This window comes from Acinonyx jubatus, chromosome B1, assembly GCF_027475565.1.
Source record: "Acinonyx jubatus isolate Ajub_Pintada_27869175 chromosome B1, VMU_Ajub_asm_v1.0, whole genome shotgun sequence".
NCBI classification, from domain to species: Eukaryota; Metazoa; Chordata; class Mammalia; order Carnivora; family Felidae; genus Acinonyx; species Acinonyx jubatus.
In genome coordinates, this window is record NC_069382.1 from 76,895,991 (window position 1) to 76,912,005 (window position 16,015).

Below are 16,015 nucleotides of genomic sequence, written 5' to 3' on the forward strand. Positions count from 1 at the left end.
TGATACTACTAACCAGAAAATATACATTTGATCTTTGAACAATGCAAGGATCGGGGTGTCACCCCCCTAAAAATCCACATGACTTTGATTCCCCAAAAACTTAACTACTACCAACCTACTGTTTTACTGGAAGCCCTACCAATAATATAAATTTGATTAACGCATGTTTTATTATGTTATATGTATTATATATATTGGATTCTTACGATATAGTAAGCTAGAGAAAAAAGTTATTAAGAAAATCATAAGGAAAAGAAAATACATTTACTATTAAGAAAATCATAAGGAAAAGAAAATACATTTACGGTATTTATCGATGCATTTAGTTTATGTCACCTCTTTATAAGATGAATTGTCTGTCAGCACGTATTTCAATATTGACACAATTCAATTAGACACAAAAAAATACTGTAGATGTTAAATATATTGCTAACACTAGACATCAAAAATGAAAAGACGATGTAAAAAATTCATATTTGTTTATAGGTATAATGATTCATGCATTGATAATGAAGAAACAGCAATGTGATTGCTTTATTGTAGTCTAGCCTATACACTAATGAATGAACCATTATAAAATTTTTATGATATTTGGTATTGCAATCATTTTTGTAATACAGTATTAGAAAAATTATTACATTTTTCAAGAAAAACCGCTTACCTGTGTTGATAGGGTGATATGCAGTTTCTCCAATTATGAGTCATTCATACTGTATGGTAATGTAATTCTTTGAAAGCAAAGTTATAGAACAGTAAGAACACTAACACATTCTTAATTTTACATTAAATATCACTCACTTTATACGTGTGCAAGGATAGACTATCCACTTCCATACAAGTCTTGCGCAAAGTTCTACAGGATGAAGACTGAGGCAATTATGACAATAATGACCCAAAAATGTCTAATACAGCCCTTGACGAACAGTCATTAGATTTTCATATGAAGACACAAACACACACAATACTTAAGTTTATTAACTGTATGGCATGGTGATTTATTTACTGATAAGAACAGATACTATCCTTGATCTTAGTCAAAAGGCCGAGAAGGGATAGTGATTTACTTACTATTCATTAAAAGGAAGTGGATCATCATAAAGGTCGTCATCCTCATTGTTTTCATGTGGAGTACACTGAGAAAGAGGAAGAAGAGGGATTGATCCTGCTTGCTATCTTAGGGGTGGAAGAGGTGGAGGAGTGGAGGCGGTGGAAGGCAGGAAAGAGAGGCAGACACGTTCAATGTAATTTTATAGAAGTATATAAATGTCAGACATTTTATTTTTTTATTTCTCTAAAAATGTTTCTATACAATACGAATCCTTCTTCCACCATTTGCTTTGATTTTAGTGTCCATATCATAGAAGGGTCCATGTCATAAAAGAAGTCAAAAGCAGTCTTGAATACTCAGAAACTTTCTGTCAGTTTGTCTAATGGCAATTTGTTTTCTGGCACTGCTTCTTGTATGTGTTCCTCCTCATAGTCTGGCTGTGGTTCAGAAGCACTCATCTCCATCAGGATATCTTCTGTTAATTCCTCTGGTAGGGTGTCTATTAGCTCTTGAATTTCTACAAGATCTGTATCTTGAAACCCTTCACATCCCACTTCTTTTACCATATTCAAATCTCTTTCATGATTTCTTTGATTGGCTCTGTCGTAAATCCTGTGAAGTCATGCACAACATCTGGTCACAGTTTTCTCCAGCAGGAATTTATTGTTTGGAGCTTGATGGTTTTCACAGCTTTTTTTCAACTGCAATGACCGCATCTTCAATGGTGTAGTCCTTCCAGACTTTCATGATGTTCTCTCTATTGGGGATCTCTTCCTTAGCATTGACAATACTTTCCACAGAGTACCATGTGCAATAAGCCTTAAAAGTCCCTATGACTCCTTGATCTAACGGCTGAATTAGAGATGTGTCTGGGGCCAGTAGACCACTTTAACACCTTTGGTACTGAACTCATGGAGTTCTGGGTGGCCAGGGGCATTGTCCAATATCAAAAGAACTTGAAAAGGCAGTCTTTTACTGGCAAGGCACTTCTTGACTTCAGGGACAAAGCATCAGTGGAACCAATCCAGAGAAAAGTTCTTATTCTCCAGGACTTCTTGTTGTATAATGAAAAGACTGGCATCTAATGTTTATCTTTCCCCTTCAAGGCTCAGGGGTTAGCACCTTTGTAGACAAAGGCAGTCCAGATCAATACCCAATTGCATTTGCACAAAATAGTAGAGTTAGCCTTTTCTTCCCTGCCTCAATCCTGGTGCTCACTTCTTTTTCTTACTAGTAAATATCCTTTGTGACATTTTTGCCCCAGAATAGGGCAGTTTTGTCTGCATGAAAAGTCTGTTCTGTCAGATATTTTTTTCCCTAAATGACTTTCTTAATGGCATCTAGGACTCATCTGCTGCCTCTTCATTGGCAGAAGCTGCTTCTTCGGTTAGCTTAACATTTTTAAAGCCAAACCTCTTTCTAAAAGTATCAAACCATCCTTTGCTGGCATTAAATTCTTCAGCTTTAGTTCCTTCACCTTCGTTTTGCTTCAAATTGACATACAATGACTTCGCTTTTTCTCAAATCATATTAGAGTGTGTAAGTATTCCTTTCTTATAGTAACCCTGCACCCACATAAAAGCTGCATTTTCAGTATGAGATAAAAAATATTTCACAAAAAGTACAAGGTTTTCATGTCTGTTGGCAAAACTGCAGTGATGGCTTCATGAATTTTCTTTTTTCTTTTTTTTTTTTTTACAATGGTCCTTACACTGGATTCATTTATTTTGAAATGGTGGGCAACCACAGTTACAGATTTCAATTTATGGCTACATATCAAGCAATCCAACATTTTCTTGTACCGTTGCTTTTCTCTGTCTCTTGGGAGAACTTCTAGCATCACTAGTGGCACTTCGTATGTGTCCCCTGGTGTTATTCAGTGTTTACAGTATTACACTAAACGTGGTGAAAAATACATGAGAATTGTGAGAGATCACTTTTTACTGCAATATGCAATTTACTTGAGACAAACTGCTTAGGTGAGGATGATTAGTATCACATGGCATCCTAAGCAGACACTTGGACCACCTGGGCTTATGACAATAGCATCGGCAGGTGTCTAGTAAATTATTGTGGTAGCACTGTAGGTACTACAGTTGAATTTATGCAGTTATCATATGGTATCTTCACATTTCTTTACACTTTTCTCAACTGTGAATGGTGTCATATATGGTGTGTAAGTGTTTTTAGTGCATAAGCTTTGATTAACTTTTTATAATAGATTCATATGCATTTTATGAAAGTAAATGATAAAGCAGACTAGTATCTACATATATTTATGCATTCATGCCATACCTTTCTCTTTATTTTTTTGACATGTCGAAGCTATGTGGTTCATCTGTGAGTTTTTTCAAATGATCACAAATCTCCAAAATATTTCCAATATTTTGTATGAAATTATACATGTATAATTGGACCCATGCATTTCAAACCCATGCTGTCCAAGAGTCAACTGTATTTGTAAAAGTGATTTCCCGGGCACCTGGGTGACTCAGACGGTTGGCCGTCCAACTTCGGCTCAGGTCATGGTCTCGCAGTTGGTGGGTTCAAGCCCCACGTTGGGCTATGTACTAACAGCTCAGAGCCTGAAGCCTGCTTCAAATTGTGTCTCCTCCTCTCTCTGCCCCTCCCATGCTCATGCTCTGTCTCTCAATAATAAATAAATGTTAAAAAAATGTTTTAAGTGATTTCCCTTTTTCTATCCTAAGTTTCCATGCTTCTACAAATGGGTAGGTTAATTGTATCTAGAACTTTGTAATAAAGTGGTCGAATCTTTCATTTTTTCCTCCTTCTGCAGATGTTAAACACATGGTGTTCAGATGTGAATTTTCCATTGACATACAATAATCTTCAGACATTATGACTGAAACAAGAACTTTTTCATGTTTCCATTTCATAAAGTAAAGGCATTATAAGACTCCCTGGCCATTTGAAGCTCTTTTACACAATGAAATGAGTAAAATGCTCTGGGTTAGGGATTGCTAGTTGATTTCAACATACAGTTTAAGCTATCATAGCTACCTTATTCTGACTATGGTATTTCTGTTACTACATTTTATATTCTTTAAAAATAACAGTGCTGAAAGACAATGAAAACCTTTTAGCAATGCATTCTTAAACTCCCCCATGCCTAATATCATAATAATAACCTATTTGTTTGAACTCAGAACTCAAGCTTCCTTTAATTCCTTGCTGTACCATTTTAATTTCCTATACCTATTTTGTTAACCTGTCAGGAGTTATGAAACAGATAACATAGAAGAGATGAGCATTAATAATCCATTTTTATAGATGTGCTTCTCTCTACTTCATGAGCAGACTTAATCCCATACAACTTTCCATAGAAAAACCACATCTCAATGAATTAGACACCAATATTAAGTCTATCTTACAGAAAAAAAAGTGCATATTTTCTCCAAAAGTTTACTTATCTAGTTATTTCCCATTTTCACAGTTATGAGTATGATTTATCTGACTATCTAGGTGATACCTTTGGATCTAAGAAACTCAGAGTGATAGGTAATGGAATAAATCTACAAAGATACAGGCCAAGACATATAAGCCAGACTTGTAAACTGATTGTTTAAGACAATGACTAGGAAAATAACAAGGACAGATTTCACCTAATTCACAGTTTTTTGAGACTATTGGTAGTTATTAATAACTGTTAGTGTAACAACAAGTCCCTCAGAGAGGATGGACATATTAAACTTAGGAAATCAGTGATGTGATGAAATGAACACACCCTTTTTGAAGCTCTGACTCCAGACTTCGATCTATCACTTGTCAACTATGTGACCTAGGACAAGTTATTGAGCCTCTGTTTCACCATCTGCCAACTGTGGGTAGTAATATCTACCTCAGAGAATTGTGAAAATTAAGTAATGAAGCACACAATATCCAGCACATCATAAGGGCTCATTGAATGTTACTTTTTTTTATAAAAATCTATTTTAATAGAAAAAATCCTGCATTTAGAGGGTTATTCAAGATGATTTCTTAAAGCCCTCCAGTTCTCTTTCTGATTCTATGATTAGAAACAAAAACAGAAGAATCAGGGAAACAATTCATGCTTGGCTCTTATGTATATGTTCAAATGCCACCATACATCCCATCTACACCATGGTGCTCTCCTGTACTGTTGATTTCAGCTTATACAGAGCAATTTGACCATGTAGTGTATTCACTAGACCACTGGGACAAGAACAAGCATTCTAGTTAAACAGACTTTTCCTGGATTGGAATTACAGTCCCTAAATTCAAACTTAACTCCCAGGATATACCCCTTTCCAACATGCCTGAGAACACAGACTAATCAAATCCATATATCTCCTACCTTAAGGGAGGCTCTGCTAACAACTTTGTAAATACTGCTTTATACAAATCTTAAAAGTCAAGTTTAACAATAAAATTAAATGCATACTCATGGGAGATGCTGATGGGAAAAATGATAATGAGATTGCCTCTAGGCCACCTCCTGATGGAAAGTTTTTAATGGTTCTGTCTGGATTTACAATTGTTTTGTTAAAGCCTGTTCTGTTTCTCTTATATTGTTTTTGTGGGGTGTCTTTTTAATTTTTTAAAAATTTTTTTAGATAGCGGATAAGAGCAGTATAACAATTATGTTGTACATGAGATTACTTGATGTTTCATTGGATGCCATTGGGTGTATGTTTTAAAGAGCACTGCTTATTAGTGCCTTATTAACCTGGTTTGAATTCTAATCTCTCCAGTGCTAAGTGACCTTCTACAAAGGCTTACCATCTAAAACCTTAGTGTCCTTATTTGCATAAATATGGAATCACAGGTAATTAGTTCAGAAAGAATAAAGTGAAAATAGTGTGGTAGGTGGCACAAAGTTCTTGCTTCCCATTGCTGTATTTCCTCTGTATTACCATCATGAGAATCCAACAATGCTTAATAAAAAATATTCTCTCATCTCCTGCCTTCATTTATATCGTTTACAATTTTCTCTGTTGCTTCCATGTTCTAATGCCACTAAAAAGACAGCATCAGTGAAAAGCAAGTAAAGACTAAATTAAAGGAAATTAAAGAGTCATGACAATTAAATGCAACATATGATTCTGGATTGCATCCTGAAATACAAAGGGCATTAGTGAAATAGTTGATGAAATATAAATTAAATCTGTAGCTGTAATAGTACTTCATCGAATTTATAAATAGTACTTTATCAAGGTTGTGACCATTGTAATAAAGTTATATAAGATAATGTTCTCGTTTTTAGAAAATACACACTAAGATATTTAGGACTAAAAAAGTATTACATGTGCAACTGACTTTCAAATGTCTCAGTAATGCGTGTGTGTGTGTGTGTGTGTGTGTACACACACACATACATTATGCCTACATATAGTCAATTCTAATTATTCATGGGTTCCATATTTGCAAATTTATTTAATTACCAAAGTTTATTTGCATCCACAAAAATAATACTTGTGGCACTTTTGCAATCATTCATGGACATATGCAGTGCGTTGAAATATCTGAGTCACTCTCTGCACACTTCCCAGTTGGTGTCAAACAAGCGATGTTCTGTCATCTTCAACTCTCATACTGTAAATAAGTGTCCTTTTCACAGTTAATTTAGTGCCATGTGCTTTTTGCATTTTTGGTTTCTGTGGTGATTTTACTGTTTAAAATGGCCCCAAGCATACTGCTGAGGTGCTGTCTAGTGTTTCTAACTGTAAGAAGGCTGTAATGTGCCTCATGGAGAAAAGATGTTCTTAGATAAGCTCCCTTCAGGCATGGATTATAGTGATGTCGTCTGTTAGTCCAATGTTAATGAATCAACAGCATAAGTTTTTAAAAGTGTCTTAGGGGCACCTGGGTGGATCAGTCAGTTAAGCCTCTGACTTCAGCTCAGGTCATGATCTCGAGGTTCATGAGTTCAAGCCCCCCTTCGGGCTCTTTGCTGGCAGCTCAGAGCCTGGAGCCCATTTTGGATTCTGTGTCTCCCTCTCTCTCTGCCCCTCCCTGCTCACTCTCTGTCTCTCTCTCCTTCAAAAATAAATAAACATTTAAAAAAAATTTTTTTAAGTGTCTTAAACAGAAACACACATTAAACAAGATTTTGTATTGACCACTTGAGGGAAACGTTGTGAGCAGAGGCTCATGGGAATCTAATCCTACATTTCCCCCAGGAGCTCAGTATTTGCTAATTCAGTGTTTGTTGTGACTATACAGAACAAACATACCTTGAATAATGACAATATAGAAAGAGTGGAAATGAGAGCAAATGATAAAGCAAAAGTGGCAAAATGTTAATTTGGAGAATCTGAAAGAAGACTATAGAGGAATTATTTCTACTACTTTTTTGTAACTTTTTCTATGTAAGTCTGGAGTTTTAAATGATGTTTCAAAAACCCTGAACCCTTGGTCTAGAACCCTTTTTCAGGGCCAAGAATAATCTAAGGACACTGGAAGAGGGTGAGAGAGGCTAAGCCAAGAATAGGATGTTGAGAGGCGGATTTACACAGGATGACCATTGCAGCATGGTTAGGGAGGGATAGCCATGGTCAGAAAAGAGAAGGGATACAAGAGATGTGTAGATTCCTGAATGTGAGAAGAATCATGGTGTCAGAAGCCACTCAGATTTGCAGGAAATTGGGAAGCAAGATTTGAAATGGATTAGAGAAGAACTCCAGGTCTGAAACCTTAAACAATGCAAGGTCTTTCGAAATTCTGCTTTTATGGATACTGCTTACATGGCATTGGGTCAGCCTGATAGCTGTAAAAGAAGCAGGCAGTAACAATACTTTCTTCCTCTGCATTAATAGTCATCTTTCCTCAACATTATAATTCTTCCAGAGTCATTTGTCAAAACCTCTTTTGGTAAAAAACAAAATTAGGTAAAGAAAATAATTGATGAACAGCAAAAACCATCTGTTCCATCTGAAGAAAAATATGTATTTGTGTACTGAAATTGATGTATGTGTTTATTTGGTTATGTGATTGGGAGTGGCTTTTTGCTTGCTTGTGTAGAAAATAAGTAAAATTAACAAGAATATATCCTGAACACATTCTTAAGTGTATTTGTTGCCAGAGTGTAACACAGGCATAAAAGAGTTCATAAATCATAAGCATAAAGCTTAATAACTTTTCACAAAGTGATCAACAGAGAGCATCATCAATACTGCATTGGCCATTTTATTCCTTCCCATTCATTTTTTCCCCTAAGGGCACCACTATCCCAACTTCCATAAATTAGTTTTGCCTATTTTTGAACTTTATATAAATGATATTATACTGTCTATACTCTTTCTTAGCTGGTTCCTCTTTTTAATATTATCGTTATGAAAGTCATCAGTGATTTTCTTTGCAACAATTCTTTGTTCTTCTCATTACTATATAGTATTTTATTGTTTGAAGATACCAAAATTTATTTATGAAGTCTACTATTGAAGGATATTTGGGCTATTTCTAGTTTGGAACTATTATAAATAGTAATACTACGTATATTCGTGTTTTGGTACACATTGTCCATAGGGCTTAGACTTAGTTGTCAAATTGTTGGGTATGTGTATATTCAGTGTTGAGCTTTAATCTTTTAAATAGTTTTCAAAGTTGTTAAACCAGTTTATACTTTCAAAGAAGTGTATGGAAACTATCCTGGAAAACTATTTATTATTACTTTCTTTCTTTATTTGATTATATTCAGAGAACGTGCTTTGAAAATGTCTACATTTTAAAGGGAAAATAGTTTTTGTGACCAAGTGCACAGACAACTATTTAAAATATTCCAAGGACATAAAAGAAAAATCATACAATCTATGTTCTTTATACATACACACATTCACAAAATTGAGACCTGAATAACTTTGGATACGTAGCATATTCCTAGATACAGAGACAATATCATACAAATGTCAGTTATCCCTCAAACTAATATATAAATTTAATGCATTTCCAAATAAATTACAATAAGGAATTTTTGTAATATAAAACTTATATTTTTAATTTCATATACAAAAGCAATTATGAAAAACTGATAGTAACTAAAAATTAAAAATAAAATGGTAAAGGGATGCTTGTCCTACTAAACACAATGCATTACTATAAAGTTACCATAATCTTAATAGAATATGTTGGCACAGAAATAGTCAAATGGGAGAATGTAGAGTCTACCAAAAAAAATCAAGAGTTGGACGCTTAATGGACTGAGCCACCCAGGTGCCCCTGTATAATGCTTTTGAGATTTACCTCTGCTTCTGTGTGGATCAGTAGTTTGTTCCTTTATTATTACACAGTATTATTCTATTGTGTGGATTTACCAGATTTGTAAATCTGGTAAATTAACAGATTTGTTAATCTGTTTACCAGTTGATGGACATTTTAGGGATTTTCTTGTTTTGGGCTATCACAAATAAAACTGTGCTAAATGTAGGGCGCCTGGTGGCTCAATCAGTTGGGTGTCTGACTTTGGCTCAGGTCATGATCTTAGAGTCCTTGGGTTTGAATCCCACATCAGGGTCTGTGCTGACAGCTTGGAACCTGGAAACTACTTTGGATTCTGTGTCTCCCTCTCTCTCTACCCCTCCGCCACTCACACTCTGTCTCTCTCTGTCTCTCAGAAATGAACAAGCATTAAAATATTTTTTTAAGAAATTGTGCTGAACGTGTCTGGCTCCCAGATAAATTCATGCAAGGGGAAATCCAGTACTTACAGCTCTTCTCCTTTGAGCGTTGTCTCCCTACCAGAATCTGTCAGTTTTTGTTCACTCAGCAGTGCTTTCAAGCAACCTGCTTTTTTCATTTTTGAATTATGTACTTGTATTATAGTTATTTTTTATTTGAGAGACAGAGAGAGAGAATAGCTCATGAGTGGGGGAGAAGAGCAGAGGAAGAGAGAGAATCCTTAGGAGGCTCCACACACAGTGTAGAGTTTGATGTGGAACTTGATCCCATGACCCTGGGATCATGGCCTGAGCAGAAATCAAAAGTTGGATGTTCAACCCACTGAACCAGCCAGATTCCCCATAGTTGTTTTTTGATCTGTTGGGAAATTAGTTTGCCATTACCTAAAGTATTTGTTCTCATAATGATGATATTCTTAATAATGATACTATTTCATTTTCATTTATAATTTTATTTGTTTAATATATATTTTTTACCAAAGAGTCAACTCCCACATATACTATTTAATTACCCATTGGAATGACAGGATAAATGCTTGGTTCTGCCTTTTTATTTACCGTTTTCAAAATGAATTGAATTCTAGTCATCTCAGAATATACTAATAACTTTCCAAAACAAAAAGCACAGGTCGAAATGGGTTCACTGGTGAATTCTACCATACATTTAGGAAAGAAATTATACCAATTCTCTCTAATCTCTTCCAAAATAGTGAAACAGAGGAACACTTTCTAACATTTTCTGAGTACAGCATTACCCAAATTCTAAAACCAAGGACAATAGAAGGAAAAAAACCTATAGACTAATGTCTCTCATGAACATACATGCAAAAATCCTCAACAAAATAGTAGCAAATTGAATCCAATAAGATATAAAGAGAATGATATACTATGACGAAGTAGAATTTATCCCAGGGATGCAAGCCTGAATCAATATTTGAAAATTAATTAATGAAATCCATCATACCAATAAAGAAGAAAAATCACAAGGTCATATCAATAGATGCAGAAAAAGCGTTTGACAGAATTGAACACTTATTCATGATAAGAACTCTCAGCAAACTAGGAATAGAGAACTCCCTCAACTTGATGAGGAGTATCTGCAAAAAAAAACCAAAAAACAAACAACAAAAAAAAAAACCTAGAGCTAATTGTGAGCAACTTGAAGCTCTCTCACTAAAATCAGGTAAAAGGCAAGGATGACCCCTCTCACCACACCTTTTCGACATTATACTGTCAATCCTAGCTAATGAAGACAAGAAAAGGAAAATGTCATTATGAAATCATGTTTTTAAACATATGCACTGAGTTTTAATACACTGCAATTCTAACTTACTGAAATTCAAAATTTCTATCTTTGGATAGTGGACTCTTCTTAAAGCTGGCTCTTATAAATATATAATAATCCTGTTTTTAATAGTTCTATGCTATCTGGTACATGTATATACTACATGCTCGTTTTGTTCATCTCCTTTTTGACCAGAATCAGTTAAGTTTCAGGAAGCACCACCCCTCCAAGCTTTTACTGGGAAATAGCATTTCAAGGCTACAGTCTGGGTCCCCATTGATGCTCTTTGTTGCTGGATTGTTTATAGACCTTTTCAGTAGACATTTAGGACACACACACAGTTGAAAAATACCTCATATGTTTTTAATGATATTTTTGATTAAGATTCAATACAACATGGTTTTTACTTAATCTGGTCTGTATTATACTGCTATATATTTTTTCTTACATTCTGAAAACCTGTAGAGTCATAGGAAATACTATAATTAAAACATCCCATTATTATTTGTTTTACTCTAAACGTATGAATTTTATAAAAATACTAATACTAATACCACTAATTATGGTTACTGGAAATATTTTAAAAATTTTTATATGCTGTCTTACTCTTTATCTCTTTATAGTTATAATACATCTACATGTGAGATGTTTATTTAGAATTAGTTCTATATGTATTCATATATTTGTTTCTTACATTAGTCTTTATGTAAATGTCCCTTTGGTCATTACGGTTGCTTTAAGTCATCTTTCTAGCAGATTTCTTAAGAAGTTCTCATGGCAACAATACTCTCTGAATTATTGGTTATTGATAATAGCTAGTGCTTTTTAATTTTAAAGATCCCTTTCACTGGATAGAAATTACATGGTTCACATATTACTTCCCTGACTACATTAAATATATTACTTTATTTTCTTCTGGCATAAAGATAGTAGAAATTACATGGTTCACATATTACTTCCCTGACTACATTAAATATATTACTTTATTTTCTTCTGGCATAAAGATATAATGACAAAATTCTGATAATAATATACTTTTATACTTTTTATAAAGTCATGTGCTTTCTTCTCTTGAACACCAAAGGTTATAAGTTGTCTATTATAAGCATAACAATTTCACTAGAATGTCTTGGTTTGTTGCTCTGAGTCTATATTCTTGAGTACACATTATTTCAATATATAGTTACAAAAATTTTTTTATTATTATTTTAGGTAAGTTTTATAAACTTTTAGTTATGTTGCTTTTCCTTGTTAGGACTCCTCTTATCCATATATTGGATTTTTTTTTTTTTTTTGCCTATCTTTAAATGTGTTACTATCTGAAATCTTTCTTATTTCCTTTAGATTTAAAAAAATATTTCCTCTTTCTCATCATTTATATTTAAAGATAATTTTTCTTGTGTTAATTAATTCCTATTTCCTTCCAGGTTAGTTTTTAGTTCTAAAATGATTTTATATCTTTTTTCTAATTTGTGAAATTTGTCATCTCAGTTTTGGATTCTAATATTGAATTATACTTGTTTTTCATATTTTGTACATTTTCTTAATGTTGTTTAGTTTGTTTTGAAATAGTACTTTAATATTTTTTACTGTCTTTTGAATGTGTCTTTCTAGCAAGTCTTTATTGGCTATGGAGATGTCATTCTGGTTATTATTCTTTTTTTTAAGTTTATTTATTTATTTTGAGACAGAGAGAGAGCAAGGGAGGGGCAGAGAGAGAGGGAAAGAGAGAATCCCAAGCAGGCTCTCCATTGTCTGTGCATAGTCTGTCATAGGGCTCGATCCTATGAACCTTGAGATCATGACCTTAGCTTAAATCAAGAGTTGGACCCCTAACCCACTGAGCCACCTAGGAACCCCTCTTATTTTTTTTAATGCAGTATTTTTGAATGGGATTTGATTTCAGTAATTTATATTGCTCACCATAATATTAATAATTTCAGTTCTTCTGAACTTTTATGAGGAGCCTGGCTTATTTGGCTTTCTGTTTTCACAAAATTTCCTTTTCTGCTTTCGTATAGTGTTAAAAATATGACATAATGCTTTCTAAGATTTCCTGGCTTCATTCACTTTGTTCATTTTTTCTTTGGCCTCTTCTCTTTTCTTTGTCCCGCTTTTCCCAGTGGTATCAGTTTTCATTTTGTTCCCTCCATTTTTCCTGTTTGTGGCACTGTCCTATAAAGAAGCCCTGCTAATTCAATTTCAAGAGATCACAGCCAGGGGCCAGCCTGCTCTAAACTCTCTAGCCCCAACCATAGCTCTTCACACTTATATACTAAGATTGCAAAACCCTTTCTGGATGTAGCTACTGTTCTTAAACTGGCCTCACAGAGTTTAGTTTGACTATTCTGTGTTATACAGTTCTTAGATCATTAAGGTGTAATCTGGCTCCTCTCTGCTTTCTCTCATACAAATGTCAATAACATTTAGATCTTGTAGTTGTTGGTGGTTTGTCTGTATCTGTATTTTGGGATTCACTTATTATTGATTTTGTTGTAAATATTTTGTTTTTGCTTTCTAGTTACTTACTTGGGTTGTTTTCACATAAGAATTCAGAAATATCCAAAAGCTGTGCTATTGCCATCATTTTCTCAGAATCCATATTTTTTCCTTCTTAAAACACATGGCCAGGGTGGCTCAGTCATTGAGTGTCTGACCTCGTCTCAGGTCATGATTTCATGGTTTGTGAGTTCGAGCCCCATATCGGGCTCTGCACTGACAGTGCAGAGCCTACTTGGGATTCTCCCTCCCCCTCTCTCTCTCTGTCTCTTCCCTGCTTGCTCACTCTCTGTCTCTCTGTCTAAGAAGTAAATAAAATTAAATTGTGTGGTGGATATCCTTCTTTTAAAAGTAAAAAGCATTATGTAATGTGAGATAAGACAAATACAAAAGACTACATAGTGTATGAGTTCATTTATTTAAAGTTATAGAAAAGGCAAAATGATAGGATAAAAAGATCAGTGGTTTTCAGGAGATGGTGGATGGGTACAGGAGGTATAGAGAACTTTTTGAGGTGATGGAAGTGCTCAGTATCATCATTGTTATAGTTTCTTGGATACACATTATCTATCAAACTCATCAAATATCACATTTAAAATTGGTGAATTTTATTGTATATAAATTACATAACAATAAAACTGATTTAGAAATAAAGGAAAAGCTGTGGAGTACCTGGGTGGCTCAGTCGGTTAAGTGTCCAAATTTGGCTCAGGTGATGATCTTCCGGTTCAGGAGTTCAAGCCCCAAGTCAGGCTCTGTGCTGGCAGCTCAGAGCCTGGAACCTGCTTCAGATTCTGTCTTCTCTCTCTACCTCTCCCTCACTCATGCTCTGTCTCTCAAAAATAAGTAAACGTTAAAAAAAAAATAGAGAAAAAGCCAGACTTCATGTACTTCATGCTGAAGAATTCAAACCATTTCTGCATTTGCCAAAGTTCTTGGATGTGAGTCTGAGTAAGCCTCTTGATCCAGCTTTTATTTGAAGAAATATAAAAGACAAATGACTGTGTTAAATTGGACAAATATTATAAAATCAACAAGATCCAGGTTATGAAAACTCTACAGGTCAAATGACCAGGATTCTTTAACAGAAAATTTTTACAGACTTAAGACATATCAAATTGGGACATTGGGAGAAGCAAGCTTGGTCAATAGTGTATACGGAGGGGCACCTGGTGGCTCAGTCAGTTAAGTGTCTGACTCTTGATCTCAGCTCAGGTCTTGATCTCAGTGTCATGAGTTCAAGCCCTGCATTGGGCTCCACATTGGGTATGAATCCTACTTAAAAATTAACTAATTAATTAATAATTATGTGTAGGGATTCACAGTTGGGTAATAAAAACATAAAGCACATTCCCAGATTCCAGTCCAACATGTAAGAAGCTTAGATGTCACCACTCCATCATAACAACAAGTAAAAACTTGAACCAACTGGAAATTAAACAATTCTTCTTATATCCATCAGAGAAGTGAGGTCACAGAACTGTTGCCTCCAAAACTGAGCGACAGATAGGCATATACTGGGAATCACAACTTACTAGAGCAGAAACCCATGAGCAGAAATGTCCAGAGAAACTAGTGCTGGGGCACAAACATTTAGACTGTAAATGACAAGTTACTGGAGGCTCAGTGTGGATAAGTCTGAGAGTTCAAAACTCCAAGGGACCCAGTCACAAGGCAGCCTTCACATTTTTATGAGTTTCATCTCTAAGAGTTCTACAAGGTCCTCACAGTAAATATCAGAGAAAAATCCCCTCTGTGCTTCCATTATGAAGAGGGGAAAGGTAACCATCTTGCAGTATGCCAGAGCATTCTGTTCTTTTTTAATAACCTGCCCTCAGACAAAACTATTTTACTAAAGTGTAATCTGCTAGAGTTTAATCAGAACCTAACCAACCTGGGAGAAGGGAAATACCCAACTCCGGCTTCCTTTGGCCATCCTGTCCCACCTAAGAGGAGAAAAACAACTGAAGAACACTGGTGAAGTTCACATTCCAGAGGCCTGCTCACCAAAAGACCAAGGCCTAATCACAAGACTATAGAATGTTTTCCTTCCCCCCATAACTTATGACTACATTATTAAAGGCCTATTTGTCATATTTCTTTTTACTCAGAACATCACATCCATTTTCAACAACAACAAAAAATTGCAAGTGATATTAAAAAGCAAGAAGCACAGTTTAAGAGACTGAATAAGTATCAGAGCCAGAGTCAGATATGGCAGGAATGTTGAGATTTTCATACCCTTAATTTTTTTTAACTACGACTAAAATATGCTAAGGGCTTTAATGGGAAAAGTAGACAACATACAATAACAAACAGATAATATAAGCAGAGAGATGGAAATCCTACAAAAAAGCCCTAAAAGAAATGCTAGAGTTAAAAAACATTGTAACATAAATGAAGAATGCCTTTAGTGGGCCTATTAGTAGACTGGATAGGACTAAGGAAAGAGTCTCTGAGCTTGAGGCTATGATAGTACAAACTTCAAAAACTGAAAAGCAAAGAGAAAAGAAGCTGAAAAAAGACTAC

At 34.8% G+C, this 16,015-nt stretch overlaps 1 pseudogene; it reads right to left on the reverse strand.

Annotated features, from left to right (window-relative positions):
* Nucleotides 1-895: 895 nt before the first annotated feature.
* On the reverse strand, nucleotides 896-1,054 carry LOC113603137 (uncharacterized; annotated as a pseudogene).
* Between the last annotated feature and the right edge of the window lie 14,961 nt (nucleotides 1,055-16,015).